This window comes from Bos mutus, chromosome 23 (assembly GCF_027580195.1).
Source record: "Bos mutus isolate GX-2022 chromosome 23, NWIPB_WYAK_1.1, whole genome shotgun sequence".
Classification (NCBI taxonomy): Eukaryota; Metazoa; Chordata; class Mammalia; order Artiodactyla; family Bovidae; genus Bos; species Bos mutus.
Window position 1 is genome coordinate 22,499,993 of NC_091639.1, and position 26,383 is coordinate 22,526,375.

A 26,383-nucleotide genomic window follows, 5' to 3' on the forward strand; every position below is an offset into this window, starting at 1 on the left:
ATCTTTTTCTTCTTCTGTCAGTGGTGCCAGTGGGGGCAAGAGGACAGTTTCTAATACTCTTATGTTTCACAGTTTTTAAATCTTGGGATTAGATGAGTTTGCTGCCAATTCACTATTTTGGACTTTATTGAGGCTTTCTGTATTGTATGTTGTGAATTTTTGGACAGTTCCAAATATTCAAAAAGAAGCTACATTCTCTCTGTCTTTGGAATAGAATTTGATACATGTCCACGAGGTTTTCCTTAGTAATTACATCATTTAGGTATTTTGTGTTGATGCTGACTTTTTGACTTTTTGATATGTCATAGACTAGAAAAAAGTCACCCAAAGTTTCCTTTTAGCAATGAGTTTTTGCCCATTTTTCTTGTATTCTGATAGTGAGAGTACACTATGGGCAAAAACTCATCTCTAAAAAGACACTATATAGATCTAATATATATATATTAGGTCTTTCCAGGTTGCACTAGTGGTAAAGAACCCACCTGGCAATGTAGAAGACATAGAGATGCAGGGTCAATCCCTGGGTCAGGAAGAGTCCTTCTCCCTGGAGGAGGGCATGTAAATCCACTCCAGTATTCTTGCTTGGAGAATCCCATGACAGAAGAGCCTGGCAGGCTACTGTTGATAGGGTGGCAAAGAGTAAGACGACTGAAGCGACTTGGCTGCACACATATTGCTTTTTATACTTTGATGTTTTGTCCCTGTATGATTCTTAAGGTGAGTTATATCCTAATTGATGATTATAATCTTTAGTACCGTAAAATAGCCACTGTTTCATTAATAAATTTTTTTTGCCTTGAATCTAATACTTTTTGATAATAAGATCAAAACCACAGACTTCTTTCATTTTGGGTTTAGTTTATATATCTGCCTAGCTATACCTTAATTTTAAATTTAATGCTTTTAAAATTTAATTTTAATTTGTCTAGTTCATATCCTCAGGTAATTTCTTTAGAGCTTGTAGTATTAGTAGCATGTTTCAAAGAGTTTCAAAGGAGGAAAATGCCTTTCTTTCTTTTTGAATACTGTCTATAAATGACATATTGGCGGGGAGAGAATCCTTGGATCATGACCGTTTCTTCAGAACTCCATATTCTACTCTTTGACTCTGACCTTGAAAGCGACCACTTGGAAGCCATCTTGTCCTCTCTGCGTCTTTGGGCTACTGTTAGTGCTCGTGCGCATGTGCAGGAGGTGATGGTGGGAAATCACACCTTTCTCTCAGGAGTTCTCACTGTGACGTCATTACTCTGGCTACCCTGGAAGAAGTTCTGGGTTGAAAAGATGATCAGTCCTGCAATCAAAAATCAGGCAGAAGAATTTTCAGATATACTTCTTTCTTCAGAGAAAGGACTCAGAGAAGTCAATCATAAAGGAGGGGGTTCTGAACCTAGAAACCTTCTTTCTTTCTCTATAATGTGTCCTTAGGTTGTGAGCGTGGCTGTGACTTCTCAGAGTTCCTTGCTCTTTGTGTGTCATTCACACCAGGCAGGGACGCTGGAGAGGGAATCTAAGTCCAAGATCAGATCAGATCAGATTAGATCAATCGCTCAGTCGTGTCCGACTCTTTGCGACCCCATGAATCGCAGCACGCCAGGCCTCCCTGTTCATCACCAACTCCCGGAGTTCACTGAGACTCACGTCCATCCAGTCAGCGATGCCATCCAGCCATCTCATCCTCACCACATGATAATCTAAGAATGGAACCTAGACTAAAATACAGTCACAGCCAGAGGTCTCCAGATGGTAAAAAGATATTTCATATCTAACAGTGAGGTAAAAAGAATATTGGGAGAGTGTCTCAAAACACTCAGAGTACAAGTGAGGCATTTCCTCAAAAAATTAAAAATATGGTTACCATATGGTCCAGCATTCCCACTTCCTAAAGAATTAAAAGAGAATTTTAATCTCAAAGAGATCTTCGCACTCTCAGGTTCATAGCAGCATTATTCACCCCCGATGGGATGCAGGAACAGCCCACATGCCCATCGATGGATGAATGGAGAAACAGAATGCGGCAGATGCAGACACTGGAATACTATCCAACCTGAAAAAGGAAGGAAATCATGCCGCGTACTATATCATGGATGAACCTCGAGGACATTAGGGTAAGTGAAAGGAGCCAGTCACAAAGAGACAAGTAATATATGATTCCCTGTATATGAGGTCTCTCAAGCAGTCAAATCCATAGGAACAGAAAATGATTAGCGGTTGCCAGGTTAGAGAGGAGGGGGAAATGAGGAGCTGCTGTTTAATGGGTACAGAGTTTCAATTTTTCAAAATGGAAAAGTTCTGGAAATCAATTGCATAGTTATTTAACCTAGGAAATCCCATAGACAGAGGAGCCTCGTAGGCTGCAGTCCATGAGGTCGCTAAGAGTCGGACACGACTGAAGTGACTTAGCAGCAGCAGCAGCAGCAACATTAATGATTAATGATTAACTGACTCACTGGAAAAGACCCTGATGCTGGGAAAGACTGAAGGCAGGAGGAGAAGGGGACAAGAGAGGATGAGATGGCTGGACGGCATCACCAACTCGATGGCCATGAGTTTGAGCAAGCTCCGGGAGTTGGTGATGGACAGGGAGGCCTGGTGTGCTGCAGTCCATAGGACTGCAAAGAGGCAGACATGACTGAGTGACTGAACTGAACTAAACATTAACGAACTATACATTTAAAAATAGTAAAGATGGTAAATGTCATGTGCTTTTACCACAATAAAAATTTTTTTAACAATTTAAAGAATACTGGGAGAATGAATCTCAAAGAGGTATCTGTGAAAGTGGAGAGAAACAGTGTGGTTTAGGACTAGAAGTTTCAGACTTAGTTTAACAACAGGTGGTGTGCCCAAAGGTACTCTTTAATGAAGCAGCAGGTGGGTTCAGCACTTGTTGGTATATATGCTTACAAGAACCAGTTTAGACTGCACAGGTCTGGGTGTCTCCCGAATTGCTTTCTCGAATTCACTTGAACTTTCATGGTGCCCTGTCATCATTTAAAGTTATATGAGCCCATGTAAGAGAACTTGACCTAGAAGCTGTGGTGTTAAAATTGCTTCTTGTTGGGAATTCCCTGGTGGTCCAGTGGGTAGGACTCCGTGCTTTCACTGCCATCAGCCTGGGTTCAACGCTGGACTTCCCACAAGTCAAGCAGTGTGGCTAAAGAAAAAAAAAAAAAAAACAAGAAAGAATTGTCCTTTTTTCTTTTATTCTAGGAAAATTGATGAGGGATCTGGAATATAAGACAAGTGAGTATCTGGAGGGGATAGTGGCTGAAGTTTGCAGCTTTCCTGTGAAGGTCCATTACTCAAGGTCAGCAATTCTGTTTTAAAAAGGAAGGTCTTTGTGTAACTAATGTATCCAAATTCTTTATCCTGATTTCAAAATCAGATTTGCCCAGCTACAGCGATCCCAGATATGCAGATGACACCACCCTTATGGCAGAAAGTGAAGAGGAACTCAAAAGCCTCTTGATGAAAGTGAAAGTGAGAATGAAAAAGTTGGCTTAAAGCTCAACATTCAGAAATTGAAGATCATGGCATCTGGTCCCATCACTTCATGGCAAATAGACGGGGAAACAGTGGAAACAGTAGCAGACTTTATTTTGGGGGGCTCCAAAATCACTGCAGATGGTGACTGCAGCCATGAAATTAAAAGATGCTTACTCCTTGGAAGAAAGTTATGACCAACCTAGACAGCATATTCAAAAGCAGAGACATTACTTTGCCAACAAAGGTCCATCTAGTCAAGGCTATGGTTTTTCCTGTGGTCATGTGTGGATGTGAGAGTTGGACTGTGAAGAAAGCTGAGTGCTGAGGAATTGATGCTTTTGAACTGTGGTGTTGGAGAAGACTCTTGAGAGTCCCTTGGACTGCAAGGAGATCCAACCAGTCCATTCTGAAGGAGATCAGCCCTGGGATTTCTTTGGAGGGAATGATGGTAAAGCTGAAACTCCAGTACTTTGACCACCTCATGTGAAGAGTTGACTCATTGGAAAAGACTCTGATGCTGGGAGGGATTGGGGGCAGGAGGAAAAGGGGACAACAGAGGATGAGATGGCTGGATGGCATCACTGACTCGATGGACATGAGTCTGAGTGAACTCCGGGAGTTGGTGATGGACAGGGAGGCCTGGCATGCTGTGGTTCATGGGGTCACAAAGAGTCAGACATGACTGAGCGACTGAATTAAACTGAAGTGGTCTCAGGCCTTATCATTTTCCCTCTCAAGTCTCATGGCACTGCCTGAGGCCTTGAATTTTCTATGTTCTTAACACTCTCTAGATATGGTTGCTAATAGTCTGAACACAAGGTCAAAAGCAGTCTTTGTCCTGGTCCCCTGAGGAGCCTCCCACCGTTGTCATAAAGGCCCAGAACCTATGGGACAAATCTCATTTATATCTTTTGTGAGGCCACACCTTTGTCTCCTTGTCCCCACAGTGAGGATCATCCTGAATTCCCAGACAGCCAATGGCTACCTCTCAGTGTCTCCAGATGGGAAGAGTATGATGTTCACTGGCTTGTGGATGAACAAATGCCAGCGTGGTCAGAGATTTGATCTGGAGCTCGGGGTGCTGGGCAGTAAGGGCTTCACATGGGGCAAAGTGTACTGGGAAGTGAAAGTGGACAGGATCTGGTGGGAAGCAGAGGAGGAAGAAGAAACAGGAGATACAGGGCTGGAAGCAGAGGTGTGTTTGGCAGTAGAGATCTTGGTGGATTTACAGGCATCACTGATGGGTATCATTCTCCTGGATATGGAGGGGAGAATGAGGAGTTGGAGGAGAAATGGTTTCAGGAAAATGGAATATGGCCAAAATTCTGCCTGGTGGGGGTGGCAAGACAGTCAGTGGTGAGAAGGGGATTTCTCAACTTCACCCCAAGGAGGGATCTGGGCTCTGCAGCTGTCCTCAGCTGGGGTGTCTATATGCACCAGCCCAGGGCCCTTCCAAATCCTGTCCTACTGCCCCCGGCAGATTGGAGTCATTCTGGATCATGATGGTGGGAAGGTTCCCTTTCTTTGTCTCCAGAACAAAGAGTTCATCTGTGACAATTCTCATCTGCCTTCACTGGGAGAAACCGTGCTACAGCCCTTTCCAGTGGCAGCTCTACTTTAGGAGGTCCAAACTCACACTGAGACCCTGAGAGAAGACCTCCCGGCACAGCCCCAGCTTTTGTCATTCACCCTTTGTTCCTTTTCATCAGTCCCAGCTCTGCCTCAGCTGGATGGTCCTGCTTTTATATTTTTTTTCACTCAGATGACCTGCCCTATGCAAACTGGCAGAGTTAGGAGTCTCTGTTGTCCTCACTGCTTTGTCTCTGCCTGAAGACTTCACTCTAGATGATCTTCTTTCTCTAAGGGGAATGGTTGGAGTGTCTTTAAAGTACTTATTAAAATGTGTTAACTATTAATTAATCACTTTTGTTGCCTTTGATTTGGTTCTTCATCTGCTGCCGAGACAAATGTATGAGAATGAGTGACTGTACATAGAATTTCAGCCCCTGCCACAAATAGTAATTGATGACAACATCCATACCGATATTTCTAAAGCACCTTTTCTGCCCCACAATTTCTCCTGTCATCCTTCTAAACAGCCAAGGAAACAGTAAATATTTGGCAATTCATACCTGTTTCACATTTGATATGCTATGAGATTTGAGGTATCTGGTGTGAGAATTCCTTTATCTGCTGTGTTCCAATAATTTTTGCAATAGGAAGGGGCCAGAGGAAGCCACGTGAGGTTCAGGTGTATGTGAGTTTTTGGAAATCATTTGGTTCTGAAGTAAATTTTATGTCAGCTGTGTTTTGAGATGGTACAAATAGATACTTAGCTTAATATTAAATTAGCAGTCTTACCTATAAACAGCAGAAAACAAATTTGGCTAATTTTAGAAAACAGGAACTTTGTTAAACATTACTAGGGATTGTGGAGTGCAAAGAGAGAGGGATACATGTGCCTGCCTGCTTGCAAATTCTGGAGGTGGATCCAATGACACCCAGAGAGCTGGGAGCTGGAGTGAGAGGGGGAGGAGGTGGAGGAGTCAGCAGGACTTGAGAGGATCATAGGGATTGTCAGCATATAAACAGACACATGCATGAGTCCAAGCGAATGGAGAGTGGATATGATCTGGTGGGAGGCAGAGGATGAAGAAGTAATTACTATAGATGGGAATGGAGCCAGAGGTGTGTTTGGCAGTAGCTATCCCAGTGGATTCAGACCCAACTGATGAGTATATTTCTCCTGGATAGAGAAATGAGAATGAAGAGTTGAGGAGGGAACGGGCTCAGGAAATTAGTGGCTGGAACAGGCCCTAGTTCTTCATGGAACTAACTCCTAAATCAAAATCTGGCATAAGTGCACCAGATTGCCAGAGTATAGGATGCCTGCCTGTGCCCCAGCAACAACAACAAAAGGTTAGGGAAGTATGTTTTCAGCTTCTGTAATAAGACATGGTCTCTCAAGACTCATGTAAGCCAGCATTCTCAAGGCATGGGAACAGAGGCTAGGTGCCAAAGAACTTCCCATACTTAAACTCCTGGGCTCAAGATGTGGGAAAAATTTGCTCTGATAGCTCAGTGTTTAAGAATGTTTTGTTGAGAGACTTCCTTGGTGGTACAGTGGGTAGCATCCCCCTGCCAATGCAGGGAACATGTGTTATGATCCCTGATCCAGAAAGATTTCACATGCCACAGAGCAATTGACCCCATGTGCTGCACCTACTGAAGCGCCTGGGCCCAGAGCCTGTGCTCTGCAACACAAGAAGCCATGACAGTGAGAGGCCAGTGCACTGCAGCTAGAGAGTAGCCCTCTAGCTCTCTGAAAGCAGAGAAAGCCCACGTGCAGCAATGAAGACCCAGGTGAAAGATAAAAATTAATTAATTTTTAAAAACACCTTTCTCACTGAGGAGAGATTGCTTTCCCCTGGCAGGAGCAAGCCTTTGATATGCAAACTAACCAATCCAGAGCCCTCCATCCCCTGTTTGGCCTTGGACCCCAAGAGGCAGTATTCTTCTGCCTCTGTGACCTGGGGGCTACCCTGATGGCTCAGTCAGTAAAGAATCCACCTGCAACGCAGGAGCCCCAGGTTTGATCAATCCACCCCAGGATTCTTGCCTGGGAAATCCTATGGACAGAGGAGCCTTTGGCAGGCTACAGATGCCAGGGTTGCAAGAGTCAGACATGACTCAGCAACTAAACCACCACCACCACCAATGATCCCAGGGCCAGGTACCAGACAACTAAAGAGTACCTCTAACCCAAAGCCTGCTGAAATTATTCATACCAGCCAATCCTAATCTGTTTACCCTGCCCTCCCTTGACTTTCCCAACTGCTAAGTCACTTCAGTCGTGTCCGACTCTGTGTGACCCCATAGACCGCAGCCCACCAGGCTCCCCCGTCCCTGGGATTCTCCAGGTAAGAACACTGGAGTGGGTTGCCATTTCCTTCTCCAGTGACTTTCCCAAGGAGACCCACTAAAGTTCCTAGCCTTTATCTTCCTTTCATCTTTGCCAAGCTGACAGATTTTAATTTTTGTTTCCACTTTTCTTTTCATAGTCTCATTTTCCCCATTTATTAATAATAAATTATTTGGTATTTGCATTTCTTCTTTTCCAAATTGTTTGCTTATAATTTTATTTTTCACTTGCAATGTAAGAATTTTAAAATATTGAATTTAAGGAAGAAGAAAAATCAGCCTCCTGAGCTAGACCTCAGGGTTATTTGAAGCTAGCCTGGTGCTCACAGCTAGGCCATGTAATTCTCTTTGGAATAAACTATTTTATACAATACCAATATCAAAAAAAGATACACTGAAACCATAATAAAGTGACACAAAACAAGACAAGACTATACATAATTTTGTTTAAGGGCAGAGAACACAGGGTACAGTGCAACTCACAAAGTACTGAACATCCCGTCCTGGGTAACATGAGTGATGGCAGCTCCTTTACCAACTGCTGCTTTACCCTTGCTCTCATCTGTCCTTATAGATATGACTGATTAGGACACCCAGTCATGTAACTGACCATGCTTCCTGGCAATATTCAATTTAGAGTAAACCTTTCTTTTATCCAACCAAAGCCCAAATTCCACAATAACACATTCTTTCTTATACTTTAATTCTAAAATGCCCTATGATTTCCCACGATGAGTGCCCTCCTTTGCTGTATCAGCAGTAAACACAATGTGTTCAACTAGGCATGTACCTGGCAGTCTCTGGCTGAAAAATATCGACATATACTAACCTTTTGTCTGTCGGATTTGTTATGTGTCTTTGAATTTGATTATGCACATGTGTTTGCGTGGTTGTGAGTTTGTAGTTGCCATAGAAAGTTTATTTTTTCTTGGTGGGTTATTTTTTTATCTTTGGGTTGGGCTTAGAAAATTCTTCATTCTACAACTGTGAAAATTCTATGTATATTTTCATTTAAGTAGAGACTATGAGGAGGATGGTGTCCAAGGGTGAAAGGAAACAAAAAGCTGAAACTGGGGGCAGGTACCACTTTACACACACTACAGGGAGGAATAACAGGTAAAGAATTCTACGGTGGTGGAATGCTAGGGTTTACATCTTCTGCTTTGTATTTCATAATTATGTAGGACCTACAGGGTATTTTATAATGGGGTATTCAATAAGTACTTTCTCATGGCTATGTGAAGACATAAGTGCTTGTTTATGTTTACCAGGTTAGCAAAAACGGCATCAAGAGTCTCAATGTAATATAGACCAAAATTGGCTCCAATGATGGGTGTTTTTGAAAACTGATGAACTTGAAGTTATAGATTATATTTTGGTTAATGTCTGTGCACTCTAGATGTTAAAGAACATGAAAGCATTAGTCGCTCTATCATATCCAACTCTTTGCAACCCTCTGGGCTATAGCCTGCCAGGCTCCTCTGTCCTTGGAATTCTCCAGTCAAGATTACTGGAGTGAGTAGCCGTTCCCTTCTCCAGGGGATCTTTCCAACCTAGAAATGGAACCCAGGTCTCCTGTATTGCAGGCAGATTAAATTTTCTGGACTTCTGTACTTTAAGGTGATTCTAAGACCCACAAAAATAAATGTATAAAGATAATTTCAGTGTACTTCAATCTGTGAGTTATACAGTATCTCAGGAGAATGAAAACTAAAACACTTAGATATGTTCTGTCAAATATGGCAGCTACTAGGCACGTCTGTGTGTGTGTAAGTCACTCAGGCATGTCCAACTCTTTGTGACCCCATGTACTGTAGCCCACCAGGCTCCTCTGTCTTTGGAATTTTCCAGGCAAAATTACTGAAGTGAGTAGCTATTCTGTTCTCCAGGGGATCTTCCCAACCCAGGGGTGGAACCCTGGTCTCCTGCACTGCAGGAGGATTATATACCATCTGAGCCACCAGGGAAGCCTCCTAGCCACATATGGCTATTTAAATTTAAATGAAATTAAATAAAAATTCAACTGCTCAATGACATTAGCCACATTTAAAGTGCTCAATAGCTCAGTAGCTAGCACCTCATGGAAAGTCACAGACTAGAACTTTGAGCAGACCTAGAACTTTGAGTAGCACTATTATTTTTGCTATTATTGAGCTTCAAATAAGGTGCATTAGACCCATTTAAAACCAAAGGGCCAATATTATTTCTCACACAGATCACATTTCCATCTGGGATATGGATCAATATTAAGCTGGCATCAACAAATTCATTATTTAACTTATATGCTGAGTACATCATGAGAAACACTGGGCTGGAAAAAGCACAAGTTGGAATCAAGATTGTGAGGAGAAATATCAATAATCTCAGATATGCAGATGACACCACGCTTATGGCAGAAAGCGAAGAAGAACTAAAGAGCCTCCTGATGAAAGTGAAAGAGGACAGTGAAAAAGTTGGCTTAAAGCTTAACATTCAGAAAACTAAGATCATGGCATCCAGTCCCATCACTTCATGGGAAATAGATGGGGAAACAGTGGAAACAGTGTCAGACTTTATTTTTTGGGCTCCAAAATCACTGCAGATGGTGACTGCAGCCATGAAATTAAACGATGCTTGCTCCTTGGAAGAAAAATTTATGACCAACCTAGACAGCATATTAAAAAAGGGAGACATTACTTTGCCAAGAAAGGTCCATCTAGTCAAGACTATTGTTTTTCCACTAGTCATGTTTGGATGTAAGAGTTGGACTATAAAGAAAGCTGAGCCCCAAAGAATTGATGCTTTTGAACTGTGGTGTTGGAAAAGACTCTTGAGAGTCCCTTGGACTGCAAGGAGATCCAACCAGTCCATTCTAAAGGAGATCAGTCCTGAATATTCATTAGAAGGACTGATTCTGAAGCTGAAACTCCAATACTTTGGCCACCTGATGCGAAGAACTGACTCATTTGAAAAGACCATGATACTGGGAAAGATTGAAGGTAGGAGGAGAAGGGGACGACAGAGGATGAGGTGGTTGGATGGCATCACTGACTCAATGGACATGAGTTTGAGTAAACTCCGGGAGTTGGTGATGGACAGGGAGGCCTGATGTACTGCTGCAGTCCATGGGGTCGCAAAGAGTCGGACATGACTGAGTCATTGAACTGAATGGAAAAGAACAAATTCAAAATGGGTCATGAATGAATTTCTCTCTCTTGTCTTCAGGCACAAACTGTCCCCATTCCAAAGGGGAAACACCTGTCATCCAACTCCCTGTCTATATGGAGACACTCTGGCATCAAATTTCTAGGGGTAAGTTCTCTTTTAGAAGAGCCGAGAGGCAGAGCCCCAATAAGTAAAGGTTTGGGAGGCAGGGAGTCCAGTTCCAGAAGAGGTATTCTCAGAAGTGAAGAGGAGGCAAAGAGGTGGTGGCGGTTTAGTTGGTAAGTTGTGTCTAACTCTTAAGACCCCATGGACTGTAGCCTTCCAGGTTCCTGTGTCCATGGGATTCTCCAGGCAAGAATACTGAAGTGGGTTGCCATTTCCTTCTCCAGGGGATCTCCCCGACACAGGAATTGAACCTGGGTCTCCTGCATGGCAGGCAGATTCTTTACTGACTGAGCTACAGGGGAAGCCACCAGCTTGTAGTCTCCTGCTTTACTCAAACAGAAATTCTCAAAGTCTGGTCTATGGAACCCTTAAAGTCTCTGAGATCCAATTATGGGTCAAAACTACTTTCATAACATTACCAAAAATTTATTCACCTTTTTTTTTAGTTTATTTATTTTATTTTGGCTGTACAGGGTCTTCACTGAGGTATTGGGGCTTTCTCTAGTTGCAGAGCCTGGGCTCTAGAGTGTATAGGCTCATCACGTGGGATCCTAGTTCCCCAACAGAGACTGAACTCACGTCCCCTATCATTGGAAGGTAGATTAGTAACCACTGCTCTACCAGGGAAGCCCCTACCTTTTCCACTGTGCTGACATTTGCTCTGAGGTAAAACTTAGCAGAAATAAGGGTTATTTCACCAAACAGCAATAGCAGTTATTGTATTCTTCACCACCATTCAGTTGCAGAATAGAAAAGCAAGTTTCACTGAAAAATATCCAGGTTGTAGTATTAAAAATTATTAAGTTGCTACAGTCACCAATCTTAAGTCCACATTTTAGAATATTTGATAAGATGAAATGGGAAGTACACATAAAAGTCCTTCTGCTATATTCTAAAGTACCATGTCCCAAGGAAAATAATTATTCTGAGTTGACTTAGCTTCTTTTTTTATGGAATGCCATTTTCACTTTGAGAATGAAGAACAGGAAAACTATGATTATTTACATTTAGTTATTTTGGCATAATGAATGGGAGCTTCTCCCTTCTAGAATATCAACTGATACTATTTTTTGCCGATGATAAAATGCAAGCTCTCATGAGAAAATTAATCTTGACAGCTTCCCAGCACCGACAAATTTTCTCTAGTGTCAACTGTGGTGATATTAACAAATGTGATTGTTTGATAATCTTAAATGTTAATACTTTAAAATCTATACAACTTGGTGAAACAATACACTACTTAAAAAAAAAATCATCATTAGTACAATATTCACTCAATGTTCAGGACAGACCTTATATTCGTATGCAACAGATTTGGAAATACTCAGTGGCAGTTATGGGTTATCACTGAAAATAAGATGCCATCTTTAAGCTGCTACCACTTGTTTAGTGTTGTATCAAAGTGGGAACCACAGTTATTTGAAAATGTTATTCAAGATACTTCTGTTACCTATTTGTGTGAAGCTGGATTTTTTAATATACTCAATCAAAAAGATTAAAAACAGAAGCAGATATGCAAAGTCTTCAGTTTTTCAATGAGACATACAAGAAAAGAATGTCAACTTTTGAAAGAATGTAAAATCTAGAAAAGATCACTTCTCACTACACTGTTTTATTTTGAAAATGGTGATTTTTTTTTCATAAAAATGTCTTTTCATGTAATGGGTTATTAATATAATAGTTGAATCAATAGATTTCTGTTTATATTTCTAACACGGTAAATGTTCACAGATGTAACCCATATAAATGGTATTGTCTTTGAGGTCCCAGGTCCTAGGTCCATAGACAGATTCTGAAACCGCAAGTTTTGTCAACTGCTGACTTACCCAGCCCCTGGGCCAGGACTCAGGGAGACAGTGTAACAGGGTCCTCCAGGCAGGAAGTAGCAGGGTCAGGGCAAAGTCCCAGGTCACCGAGCAAGGCGATCGGGATCTTAAGCCACCTTCTGAAGGTGATGTCTGGGGGATGGGGAGGCAAGTGTCGAGTAGGGGGAGGGGTTCCCCATCTCTCTGGAGTTTCACTTTCTCTTCTCTCAAACTGTGTCGGGCCTTTCTGCCTGGATACTCATGACGAGTTCCCAGTTCTCACTCCCATTGCCTATCCGGTTTCTAGAAGCCAATCAGAGCCCTTCCTTGGTTTTAGGGTTTCTACCGATCTGCCTGCGCTGATTTTCTCCTCGGATTTGAATGATAGAGGCTTTAGGAAATCAAGGATTCCGCTGCTCTCAGAGTCCCTGCCTCTGACCAAAATCTGGGGGAGGGGTGCTCTGCAAGGGGGAGGAGCAGAGGACTGCCCCCGGAGGCGCAGGACCCCCAAGAAAGGCAGGATTTCCCCACCTCACACTTTCCCCCTACACAGACCCCACACATACCTCGGCTAAGAAGAGCCTGCAGTGCTTTTGTTCGTTTTGGGTTTGTTTTTTTTTTTTTTTCGGGTTTTGTTCCAGAATCGGCTGATTCTGCGCAGCTGGAAAGCCTGGCTCAGCTGCTGCCTGTGGGGCCCTGGGCAGCCTCCCTCTCTGGGACCCCTGACTCCAAACCCTGGGTCATCCTCGGAGCCAGAGTTAGATTTGAAAGTGGAGGGATCAGGTCTCAGGGATTCAGACATCAGGTCTCTGTCTGTTATGTTCCACGAAGGAGATGAAGAGGCTGGGGGCTGGGATCCTGGGCTCTTAGGACTCAGGGCAGAAGAGTACTCTTCAAGGCTTCAAAGGGTGGGAGGTGTGTGATGCCTGGAGAGGAGGGGAACCCCCCTTGGTGTCCTTAAGTGTAGGTCTAGGGAGGCGGAAGGTCCTTTTCCTGCCTCTGGAAAATGTTAGGGGGACCCCTGGCCCCAGACTCATGCCTGATCTCCTTGTCACCCTTGTGGCCTCCAGGCTCCACTCCAGGTCCTGTCCTTTGATCTCCAGGAACCACCTTCATGGCCACCAGCTTGGGCAGATCTTTTTCCCAAGCTGTTGGGGCAGTCTTTCTGACAGAGCCCTCCCTGCTGTTTTAGCAAATAAATGGACAATGTCCCAGTACCCCTGACTGTGAGCTGAGGATGGGCTCTCCCTTCCTTGAGTCTCCCTGCCCCACCCCTCTCCCAGCATCATGTATAGGGGTGTGTGGAGTGGGACTGAGGTGGGGGTATTTCTCTGGAAGAAAGAATTCTTTTAATCTCCTGTGCTCTCTCCTTTTCTCTTTTCCCTTCTTCCACCTGTACTTGAGTCACAGCATACCTGCATGGATGTGAGAGTTGGACTATAAAGAAAGCTAAGCACTGAAGAATTGATGCTTTTGAACTGTGGTGTTGGAGAAGTATCTTGAGAGTCCCTTGGACAGCAAGGAGATCCAACCAGTGAATCCTAGAGGAAATCAGTCCTGAATATTCATTGGAAGGACTGATGCTGAAGCTGAAATTCCAGTATTTTGGCCACCTGATGCAAAGATTTGACTCATTTGAAAAGACCCTGATGCTGGGAAAGATTAAAGGTGGGAAGAGAAGGGGACAACAGAGGATGAGACAGTTGGATGGCATCACCTACTCAATGGATATGAAAGAAAGTGAAAGTGAAGTCACTCAGTCATGTCTGACTCTTTGCGACCCCGTGGACTGTAGCCCACCAGGCTTCTCCATCCATGGAATTTTCTAGGCAAGAGTACTGGAGTGGGTTGCCATTTCCTTCTCCAGGGGATCTTTCCGACCCGGGATCGAACCCTGGTCACCCGCATTGCGGGCAGAGCTTTACAGTCTGAGCCACCAGGGAATCCCCAATGGATATGAGTTTGAGTAAACTCCGGGAGTTGGTGATGGACAAGGAGGCCTGGCTTGCTGCAGTCCATGGGGTTGCAAAGAGTCGGACACGACTGAGCAACTGAACTGAATTGAACTGAACTGATACATGTAATTTCAGAAAAATACCGAAAACATAAGTATAGCTTACCAGCAAAACATAGAGCTGACACCTGTGTGTTTATCACCCTGGTGGAAAATAGAGCCTCTACCAGCACCCAGGCCAGAAGCCCCTGTGCCTCTCCCCACACAGACCCCACCTCCCCGTGTTCATGTCCACTCAGTGACCCTCCCCCACCCACTCCCCTCTGGTTCCTCCCCGGTTCCTCCCCCTCCACACCCGTGGGCTCCATCCCCTAATGTCATTGTTTCCTGCTTCTCTGCACTTCTCCAGGAGCCTCCCCACCTTTACAGGCACTTTGGGATCTCTTCTCCCTCCTCTTCCTCCCCTCTTCTACCGCATCCTAGGAATGGAGGTTCCAGAGCTGATTCCCCAGAAGGAGAGTCTATAAGTCTGGGAGTAGTCAGATGAAGTGACAGTTCTTGGGCTTCAAGGTCCCATCCCTTGATTTGAGGACATGCTGTATGTTTGTGGGGTCCACTTTGGACCTGGCATAACAGCCTGGATATCTGATCCTCTCTGAGGCCAAAGTCCTTGGTTATTTAATGGGGAGAGAAATGTCCATGTCAGCGTGTATTTTGGGTGACAATTCAGGCTTTGAATTTGACACTGAATGGACACAAGCTTGTGAGCATAGCACTGACCCATTGCAGGGAGCCTAAGGAGAGCCTGGGCAGGTCTCTGGTAAGGAGGCCAAAGGGGAGCTCAGGTGTCCAGTCATCAGCCCTGTGGCCACACAGGGTCACGACCACTGTTCCCTCTCCAGTTCTGCTCAGGGAAGGCAGAGGATGCATTGTGGTCTGAGTCAGACAGAGGTGGCTGTCCTGGCCCAGTGAGGGGGTGAAGGTGCTTTCTGAGCAGCTCTGGGGTCAAGCTCGAGGGTACAGCAAGGATTAGAGGAGAGGAGAGCCCTGGAGCCCTGCCTGTATCTCAGGTTTCCATCTTTTCTCTCCAGTCTCCTGTCTGAAGCTCATTGATGAAAACATCCTGAAAAGTTAATAATTGCTTCTTCCACTTCCTGTTCATTTCTAGCTGATATTAAAATGTGTTTTCATTTTAGTATAGTTTGAGATTTACAAACAAGTAGCAAAGTCAGTATACAGTTACTATATATCCCACACTCTGTGAAGACATTTTATACCACCATCATACATTCCTCACAGCTGATGACCAATATTAATAGTGTTACTAAACTCCAGAATTTATTTGGACTTCATTAGTTTTCCTTTAACCTGACCCAAGATCCTATCAAAGACACATATTAAGTCTGAATTTAGTCTCCTTTGTTCTCTTCTGGATGTGACAGTCACACCAACTTCTCTTGTTCTTGCTGACTTTGATGTTTTGGGGAGTACTGCTCAGAGACATAGTAGAACATCTTTCCATTTGACTGGGGCAAAGGGTTTTGGGGAAGAGGACCACAGAGATGAGTGACATTCTCCAGTCACCAAGGGTATACACTGTTCACTGGGATATTACTGATAAGTTCTCTTCATCACCTGGCTAAGGTACATTTCCCAGGTTTCTGTGTGAACTTCTATTTTTACTTTCCCACTCCTCACCCTGTGATCTTTAGAAGAAAGTCACTATGTGCAGCTCACACTTAAGGGGCGCTCTGATATACACATTGGTGTGCAGAGGTTTGTGCAAATATGTTTTCAAATGAATTCGAGAAATACTAGATTGATCAGTAGACAGGATGGAGAGTTTCTGTGTAGCTTCCTTAGAAACTGCTGACTCTCATTTTTCGAGGCTGCGCTGCTTCCTATTCCTCCCCCAGTGAGTGAGGGTTTCTGCTGCTCTGCGTCCTTCTGCTGCTCCAACCTTGGCATCACCAGTTCTTGGACTATAGATGTGCCATCAGGTGTGATGCACATGGCTGTCTTTGTAATTTACATTTCCTAACAACATAAGATGTTTAGCATCTTTTCATATACATTTCCATTGTTATATCTTCTAGAAGAGGTGTCTGTTCAAACTTTATTTTTAAAGAGTTATTTTCATTTTGTTGAGTTGAAGACTTCTATGTATATTCTAAAACACGTCCTTTATCAGATATGTGAATTTACAATAATTTCTCCCAGGCTATGGCCTGAGCTCTTTTACTGATCTAACAGTATTCATTAATGAACAGTATACTTTTCTAGAAAGAAAAATGAGAAATTTTTAACTGCAATTGTTTCTGAGTAGAGGACTTGAGTGAATGGGTAATGAGGGGAAGAACATGAATTATTTATTTTTGTATATGCTTGAGTATCTTTTCAATTCTCTTGTGTGCTGGTAAATAATGCTTTCAAAAATTACATGAAAATGCCTTACATTTGTAAACACTTGACGGATCACCCTCAGCTCATACATTAGGATGTACATTCTGATCCTCTAGCTGGGCTGGAGCTTACCACGTGCCGGGGACCAGCCCCGGCTGATCCAGGGTATTCGAAGTGGGGGCAGCGTCGGCAACCTATTTATTTAAATATTTTATCAAAGATATAAAGAGTAATAGAATGAGGATAGCTCAGTAGGAAAATTCAGCAGAGAAAAGAGGCTGAGTAGCTTGGTTTACGCGGGAGATCAATAAAACTTCAAGACAAGAAGTTTGCACCACTTACGTACGCCGCAGGCGTCCTTCCGTTCTCCCGAAGGAGAGGAGACACTGAGGCCTCCCCGGTCGGATCTTAGAAGCCCAGGCATAATTAGCAAGCATGGCGAGTTCCGCGCTCCAGATGGAGACTCAGCCAGAATTTGAGAGAGAGAGCGACATGGGGAGACCAAGTTTCAGTGAACAAGGCCCGCACTTTATTTTCCAAAGTAGTTTTTATACCTTAAGTTGTGCATAGAGGATAATGGGGGAAGGGGTGGAATCATGCAAGGACAGCAGCTCCTGGTCCTAATCGGAGCCAGGCTTTCAAACTTATCATATGCAAAAGTTCAGGTGAATTACATCATCTTCTGGCCAGGAGGCCTGTTAACATTTTAAGAAACTTGTCTTTCTCTAAAGGTGATTATTCCAAAGTCAGGCACCAGCCTCCAAAAAAGCACTGGACAAAGCTGCATTCCTATACGGCAAAGGTGAGGTGGGCTCAATCAAGAAAAGAATTAACTCAAGGGTCCAAGGTTACAAACATTGAGGCTACTACTTACATTTCTATACACCCATTATATCAATCAATACACTGCTAAGGACACAGTAGGTAAGGGGTATGGAGACTTAGCAGCAAACATTGGCCCAATAAGTGAAAAACCCTTCACCAATACAATTTCTAATCAATCTTTTAACTACTCAAAGGAATCTGTGTTTAGACAGTTTAGAACATCTCCTTTCTCTCACAGTTGGGAGGCTCTGAACAATCACATGTGGCTGGAAAAACCTATTCAGGCAGGCTAGAGGACTTCCAAAGGAGTTTGTAGGTTAAACACTGTCACACCCAGGAATTATTAACTGGAACTGTAAGCTAACTCTTTTTTCAGAGAGAGGTAGTGGGGGACAGCCCCCAGTAAAGTCAGAGGTGTAGGTGAAAGCAGAAAGCATAAAGTAGGCAGACTCTGGTTTTGGGGGTAGATGCTCGAGAATTTCCAGGGAGACTCCTGAGGCTTGATCCCGCCTTTGCGTATGCCAAGCCTCCTTCCTCATGACCTTTGCCATGGGTGGAGCTCGCTCCCCGCAACCACGTGTCTGTGTTGTTCTCCTGTTGGACATAAGTCATCTCACAGAAGATCAGCATCAGACAAGGACATCTGAGTGCATGACACAGAGAGACAAAACAAGAACACGACAGCATTCTGTACAAGCTCAGACCAACCAGGCAGCACCGTGCCCCTCACCGTGGACCAAACCTCTCCCTGTGCTGATCCAGAGACCACTGCTTCCTCCCAGTCACAGCTGTATCCTCGCTCTAGTCTGCCCTCCCTATAGCAGAGGCTCACTGAGATGACCAGGCATAGAATTGCCCCCACTTCCTGACCACACCCAATCCAGAGTGAGCCAGTCTCGCATAGACGCTTCTCAAAATCAAAGCCCACATCCTCTATATCAGCGGTCCTCAACTTTTTGGCACCAGGAACTGATTTCATGGAAGACAGTTGTTCCATGGACCAGGGGTGGGAGGAATGGTTTCAGGATGATTCAAGCACAGCATTTTTATTGTACACTTTATTTCTAATATACTGTTGGCACTGATCTGACAGGAGGTACCGGGCCAAGCTCAGAGTTTGGGGACTCCTGGCTGTATGTGTTCTAACACCTTAAAAGGACACTATAGTCCCTCCTGCTGTGTAATCTCCCTCACTGTATCCAGTATAAATCCAACTTGATTGCCCACAGATTTGCTTCTGATGGTCTTTGGCTGAAGAAAATTGAGACATGTTACCTGCTTGCCAAAAATTTTTATGTGTCTCCATTGGAATAGGGGCATATGTTTGTATCCTGTGAGTGTCTGATTGACATAGGAAAGATTTATCTGTTTTGATGGCTTTTAATCTTTGGGTCATAAAACTCTTCATTCCACAAGTGTAAAAATTTCATGTATATTTTTGTCTAGGGAGAGGAGTCCAAGGGTGAAGGGAAACAGAACTGATGGAATTTGGAGAGAAAGTATAGCAGGAACTGTAAGTAAAAAGTAGTAAGGTGGTGGATTCTAACATTGCATCTTCTGCTTCACAACTTTACAAGTATTTACAAGTCCCACAAAGTTTTGATATCTGTTGTGTTTAACAAACACTTTCTCTTGGGCTAAATGAAGACTTCTGTGTGTCCTTATGTTTACCAAGTTAAGGAAAACACCAAGAGCTCAAAGATTATATCCAGTGATGAGCAGTTTTGAACACTTAAGACCTTAAAGTGATAAACCATGGTTTGGCCCATGTCTGAACACTCTGTTAAAATACACATTAGAGAAACTTTCACAGCATGCTGTATTTTAAAGCTATATCTAAGACCTGCACAGACAAATCCATGACTTCAATATTAAGATTATTTTAATGTGCATCAACCTATGAGTCACACAGTATCTTTTAGGGGAAAGTGGAGTTAATTAACAACATTCTAGATATGCATTGACCAATATGCTAGCTAGTAGGCACCCCACTCCAGTACTCTTGCCTGGAAAATCCCATGGATGGAGAAGCCTGGTAGGCTGCAGTCCATGGGGTCGCAAAGAGTCGGACACGACTGAGCGGCTTCACTTTCACTTTTCACTTTTATGCATTGGAGAAGGAAATGGCATCCCACTCCAGTGTTCTTGCCTGGAGAATCCCAGGGACGGGGGAGCCTGGTGGGCTGCCGTCTTAGCAGCAGCAGCAGCAGCCACATATTGCTATTTAAATTAAATAAAAGTGCTCAGCACAACAGTCACTTTAAGGTGCTAAATAGCCTCATGTAGCTACTGGCTACTTAACTGCACAGCACAGACATAGAAAATTCTTTCACCACAGAATGTTCTGTTGGAATGGACTGCTCTTCATTATTTGTTGGCCTCAGTTCAGCTGCATTAGACCACGTGAGATGAGAGCACCAATAATATTTTTCTTAGACACTATCAGATTTCTGTTTTGGATATGAATACATATTAAGCTGGTGTGTAACAAAGTCAAACTAGGTTATGAGTGTGTCTGGTGCCTTTAGGTACAAACTGTTCCCAGTTCCGAAGGGGAAATACCTGTCCCCCCACCTTCCTTCCCAGACTGATGACACTCTCTGGCATCATTTTCTAGAGGTGAGTTCTCTCCTAGAGGAGCCCAGGGGCAGGACCCTCAGTTAAGTTTGGGGAGGCACGGGTCCAGCTCAGGAAAAAGCATTTTCCAAAATGAAGAGGAGGCAAAGGCGAGGGATCAGATGGGAGACGCCCTGGTTCATTCAGAACAGCAGTTCTCAGAGTGTGGTCTGTGGAACCCGTTGATCTGTGGTCTGTTCAACTGTGGAAAGGGTCACTGAGACCGTTTCATGAGATCCCTGAGGTGAAAGCTACTTTCATAGCATCACTCAGAGATTTGACTTCTCACTATGTTGACATTTGCTTTGATGTATAACAGCAGTAATGGAGACTATGGTAGCAACCTGCACTAGTAATTATTTTCACCAAAACTTTCTTGTAGAAAAAAAGAAAACTAATAATCAGGTTTGCTTTAAAACATCCAGAATGACACATTAAAAATTCTTATCTGTCCTTAATAAACCAAAATGGAAAAAATGTGAAAAAGAATATACATATACAATGTATAAGTCAATCACTTTGCTGTACAGCAGAACTTAATATTATAAATCAAATATCCTTCAATAAAATATATTTTTAAAAATAAAATAAATAAAAATGTTTATGTTTCCTAATCATCATTCTTAAATACACATTTTAAAAGTATATTCTGTGATGACATGGAAAGTACACATTGAGCACTTTTACTACATTTCAAAGTTCTATGGCTCAAGGGAAAACTCTGTGTGAGCTGAACTAACCTCTTTTTCATGGAACATGACTGTTAATTTAAAGAATGAATGACATAGAAAGATCTGTATAATTTAGTGAAACAATGTATTACTTTGTAAAATTCTTATATTAGTACAAGAGATGCTCAATGTGCAAAATAGGCTGATAGATTTTACTGTGACAGAATAGAAAATAGTCAATGATATTGTTTCAGGTCCACTGTGGAAAAAACCTTTGAGAAACTACAACTTGTACAGTTTTAGTTTTGTATCCAAGATGGACATCCACAATTGTCTGAAAAGATTATTAAAAATAATACTCCTACGTATGTGTGGGCTTTTTCACTTTCATAGACTTCAATCAAAATAATGAACTCAATGCAGACGCAAATTTGAAAATCCAGCGGTCTTCTAGTGAGAGAAACAAGAAAGATACTTGGAAAAAATGTAAAAAGCTCTATGCTTCTCACTACCCTGTTTATTTTGGGAAATAGTCATTCATATTAAATGCATGGGTTATTAATATTATTCTAAATAAACAACAAAAAGTGTATTATTCATAGTATGGAAAATATGCATAGAAGTGGCCACATAATACTATCCTTGGGGTCCTCACTAATTTGTAAGATTGTGTAGATATTTTAATCAAAATCACAAACAGCCCCAGAGCTAGGATTCGGGGAGAAAGTGAGACAAAGAGTTCTCAGTGCATGAGGGGAATTCAGTTCAGTCGCTCAGTCATGTCCAACTCTTTGTGACCCCATGGACTGCAGCATGCCAGGCTTCCCTGTCCATCACCATCTCCTGAATCTTGCTCAAACTTATGTCCACTGAGTTGGTGATGCCCTCCAACCATCTCATCCTCTGTCATCCCTTCTCCTCCTGCCTTCAATCTTGCCCAGGGTCTTTTCTAATAAATCAGTTCTTCACATCAGGTGGCCAAAGTATTGGAGCTTCAGCTTCAGTCCTTCCAATGAATATTCAGGACTGATTTCCTTTAAGATTGACTGGTTTGTTCTCTTTGCAGTCCAAGGGACTCTCAAGAGTCTTCTTCAACACCACACTTCAAAAGCATCAATTCTTTAGCGCTCAGCTTTCTTTGTAGTCCAACTCTCACATCCATACATGACTACTGGAAAAACCATAGCTTTGATTAGACAGACCTTTGTTAGCAAAGTAATGTTTCTTTTCAATATGCTATCTGGGTTGCTCATAGATTTTCTTCCAAAAAGCAAGCATCTTTTAATTTCATGGCGGCAGTCATCATCTGCAGTGATTTTGGAGCCCCCAAAAATAAAGTCTTTCACTGTTTCCATTGTTTCCCCATCTATTTGCCATGACGTGATGGGACCAGATGCCATGATCTTAGTTTTCTGAATGTTGAGCTTTAAGCCAACGTTTTCACTCTCCTCTTTCACTTTCATCAAGAGGCACTTTAGTTCTTCTTCACTTTCTGCCATAAGGGTGGTGTCATCTGCATATCTGAGTTATTGAAATTTCTCTTGGAAATCTTGATTCCAGCTTGTGCTTCATCCAGCCCACCATTTTGCATGATGTACTCTGCATATAAATTAAAAAGCAGGGTGACAATAAAAAGCCTTGACTCACTCCTTTCCCAATTTGGAACCAGTCTGTTGTTTCATGTCCTGGTTCTAGCTGTTGCTTCTTGACCTGCATACAGTTTTCTCAGGAGGCGGGTCAGCCCGTCTGGTATTCCCATCTCTTTAAGAATTTTCCACAGGTTTTGTAATCCACATGGTCAAAGGCTTTGACGTAGTCAATAAAGCAGAAGTAGATATTTTTCTGGAACTCTCTTGCTTTTTCAATGATCCAGAGGATAATGGTAATTTGATCTCTGGCTCCTCTAGCTTTACTAAATCCAGACTGAACATCTGAAAGTTCACGGTTCACGCACTGTTGAAGCCTGGTTTAGAGAATTTTGAGCATTACTTTGCTAGCGTGTGAGATGAGTGCAATTGTACGGTAGTTTGAACATCCTACCTAACAGGATTTGAAATAGCTCAACTGGAATTCCATCACCTCCACTAGCTTTGTTCATAGTGATGCTTTCTAAGGCCCACTTGACTTCACATTCCAGGATGTCTGGCTCTAGGTCAGTGATCACACCATTGTGATTATCTGGGTTGTGAAGATCTTTTTTGTACAGTTCTTCTGTGTATTCTTGCCACCTCTTCTTCATATCTTCTGCTTCTGTTAGGTCCATACTATTTCTGTCCTTAATCGAGCCCATCTTTGCATGAAATGTTCCCTTGGTATCTCTAATTTTCTTGAAGAGATCTCTAGTCTTTCCCATTATGTTGTTTTTCTCTATTTCTTTGCATTGATCACTGAGGAAGGCTTTCTTATCTCTTCTTGCTATTCTTTGGAACTCTGCATTCAGATGCTTATATTTTTCCTTTTCTCCTTTGCTTTTCACTTCTCTTCTTTTCACAGCTATTTGTAAGGCCTCCCCAGACAGCCATTTTGCTTTTTTGCATTTCTTTTCCATGGGGATGGTCTTGATCCCTGTCTCCTGTACAATGTCACAAGCCTCATTCCATAGTTCATCAGGCACTCTATCTATCAGATCTAGGCCTTTAAATCTATTTCTCACTTCCACTGTATAATCATAAGGGATTTGCTTTAGGTCATACAACATTCAGAAAACGAAGATCATGGCATCCTGTCCCATCACTTCATGGGAAATAGATGGGGAAACAGTGGAAACAGTGTCAGACTTTATTTTTCTGGGCTCCAAAATCACTGCAGATGGTGACTGCAGCCATGAAATTAAAAGACGCTTACTCCTTGGAAGGAAAGTTATGACCAACCTAGATAGCATATTCAAAAGCAGAGACATTACTTTGCCAACAAAGGTCCATCTAGTCAAGGCTACGGTTTTTCCAGTGGTCATGTATGGATGTGAGAGTTGGACTGTGAAGAAGCCTGAGCGTGGAAGAATTGATGCTTTTGAACTGTGGTGTTGAGGAAGACTCTTGAGAGTCCCTTGGACTGCAAGAAGATCCAACCAGTCCATTCTGAAGGAGATCAACCCTGGGATTTCTTTGGAGGGAATGATGCTGAAGCTGAAACTCCAGTACTTTGGCCACCTCGTGCAAAGAGTTGACTCATTGGAAAAGACTCTGATGCTGGGAGGGATTGGGGGCAAGAGGAGAAGGGGATGACAGAGGATGAGATGGCTGGATGGCATCACTGACTCGATGGACTTGAGTCTGGGTGAACTCCGGGAGTTGGTGGATGGACCAAGGGAGGCCTGGCGTGCTGCGATTCATGGGGTCGCAAAGAGTCGGACACGACTGAGCGACTGAAATGAACTGAACTGAACTTATCCTAGTCCCTGGAGAAGGCAATGGCACCCCACTCCAGTACTCTTGCCTGGAAAATCCCACCGACGGAGGAGCCTGGTAGGTAGGGGTTGTGAAGAGTTGGACAGGACTGTGCAACTTCACTTTCACTTTTCACTTTCATGCATTGGAGAAGGAAATGGCAACCCACTCCAGTGTTCTTGCCTGGAGAATCCCAGGGACAGGGGAGCCTGGTGGCCTGCCGTCTATGGGGTCACACAGAGTCAGACACGACTGAAGTGACTTAGCAGCCGCAGCATCCTAGTCTCTCGTTCTAGAATTTTCCAAGGACTAATATAGATCATCTTTGATCTCTGTGATGAGGCTGTTATCTAGTTCTTGTGCTGCTTTTTTCAAAACCGTCGTCTTGAATGTTCTGTAGCTCAGAGGGTAAAAAATTTCGTTCTAAGTCTGGATATCTGATGTGCAGCCTGGTGACTATAGTTGATAATAATCCTGTATTATATACTTTAAAATTGATCTCAATCATTCTCATCATCCCTGTCAAACAGACACACACATAAGGTAAGTTGATGATTACATTAATTAGCTTCAGAGTGTACATATATATATATAGCAACATGTAGTACACTCTAAATGTGTACTAATTTGCTAAGTATATGTCAGTAAAGCTGGGGAAAAAATCACTGTCTGTCCTTTCTCAGGATGATCACATGATGCTGCTTCAATGACCAATGGAGGTAACACAAACTGTGAATTTTCTGATTCTTCCTCAGACCCTCCAAAGGCACATGTGACCCATCACCCCATCTCTGACTATGAGGTCACCCTGAGGTGCTGGGCCCTGGGCTTCTACCCTGAGGAGATCTCACTGACCTGGCAGCACAATGGGGAGGACCAGACCCAGGACATGGAGCTTGTGGAGACCAGGCCTTCAGGGGATGGAACCTTCCAGAAGTGGGCAGCCCTGGTGGTGCCTTCTGGAGAGGAGCAGAGATACATGTGCCATGTGCAGTACGAGGGGCTTCAGGAGCCCCTCACCCTGAGATGGGGTAAGGAGGGGGTCGGAATGGAGCTTCCTCTCAGATAAAGCAGGAGCCCTTCAGGACTCAGTTCAGCAAGGTCAGGACTGAAGCCTGAAGTCTGATCTCCTTCCCTTTCTTCCACAGAACCTCCTCACACCCCCTTCCTCACCATGGGCATCATTGTTGGCCTGGTTCTCCTCGTGTCAGGCTGTGGTGGCTGGAGCTGTAATCTGGATGAAGACATGCTCGGGTAGGGAAGGGAGGGAGGGCCCTGAGTTTTCTTGTCTCACTGGGGGTTTCAAGCCCAGGTAGAAGTTTACCTGCCTGGTTACTGAAAAGTACCCTCCACACACGTGTGGAGTCTGGAACTGATGTTATCACTTGTCTTTTCTAAAACACGTGTGAAAATGAAAGACAAATTCCTAATTCCAGCTAGGGGACCAGGTTTCTAGCACTTGAAGGTCAAAAGGGAGGTCCTTGCTGAGAACAGACCTCCAGGAGGGCAGTTGGTCCATTCCTTACATGTCTCCCTTCTCTGTGTTCCTGATCCTAGCATGAGTTTTGACCACAGTTCCAGAAAGTTCTCTGGGGTCCAGGACTAGGGGTTCCTCTAGCATCTTATGACTCAGTCTTCTCCCTGGCCTCTCACATGATATTTTCTTCTCACAGGTGAAAAAGGATGACCTACACCCAGACTTCAAGTAAATATGGAGGGGGTGATTCCTGAGACCCTTGTGTGGGTGCAGACAGGAGGCCATGGGGGGCTCACTCTCCTCAAAGTGCCTTCTCTTGTTTCTCTTCTGTGGGTTCTGACCACGTCCTGGTCTTGTTCTCCCCCAGGCAGTGACAGTGCCCAGGGCTCAAATGTGCCTCTCACGGTTCCTAAAGGTGAGACCCTGGGCAGTTTAGATTGGGAGAGGGACTGGGGCAGAGGGGACACACTGGGTGGCAGGGGTCTCTGAGTGGGACATGTGAGCGTGTGGGGGGCTGTGGAAATGTC

General features: G+C 43.5%; 1 protein-coding gene and 2 long non-coding RNA genes across 3 annotated transcripts in view; all 3 read left to right on the forward strand.

The window, feature by feature from the left end:
* The window catches only part of LOC106701720 (BOLA class I histocompatibility antigen, alpha chain BL3-7), a 117,908-nt gene that overhangs the window by 19,814 nt on the left and 71,711 nt on the right, over positions 1-26,383 (forward strand).
* Positions 1,984-11,032, forward strand: LOC138984927 (uncharacterized). Its single transcript, XR_011462179.1, has 4 exons — positions 1,984-2,108; positions 3,214-3,310; positions 9,626-10,388; positions 10,615-11,032. It is a non-coding gene; the product is annotated as an uncharacterized lncRNA (long non-coding RNA).
* LOC102267888 (uncharacterized) lies at positions 19,201-25,640 on the forward strand. Its single transcript, XR_011462177.1, has 3 exons — positions 19,201-19,219; positions 25,135-25,410; positions 25,528-25,640. It is a non-coding gene; the product is annotated as an uncharacterized lncRNA (long non-coding RNA).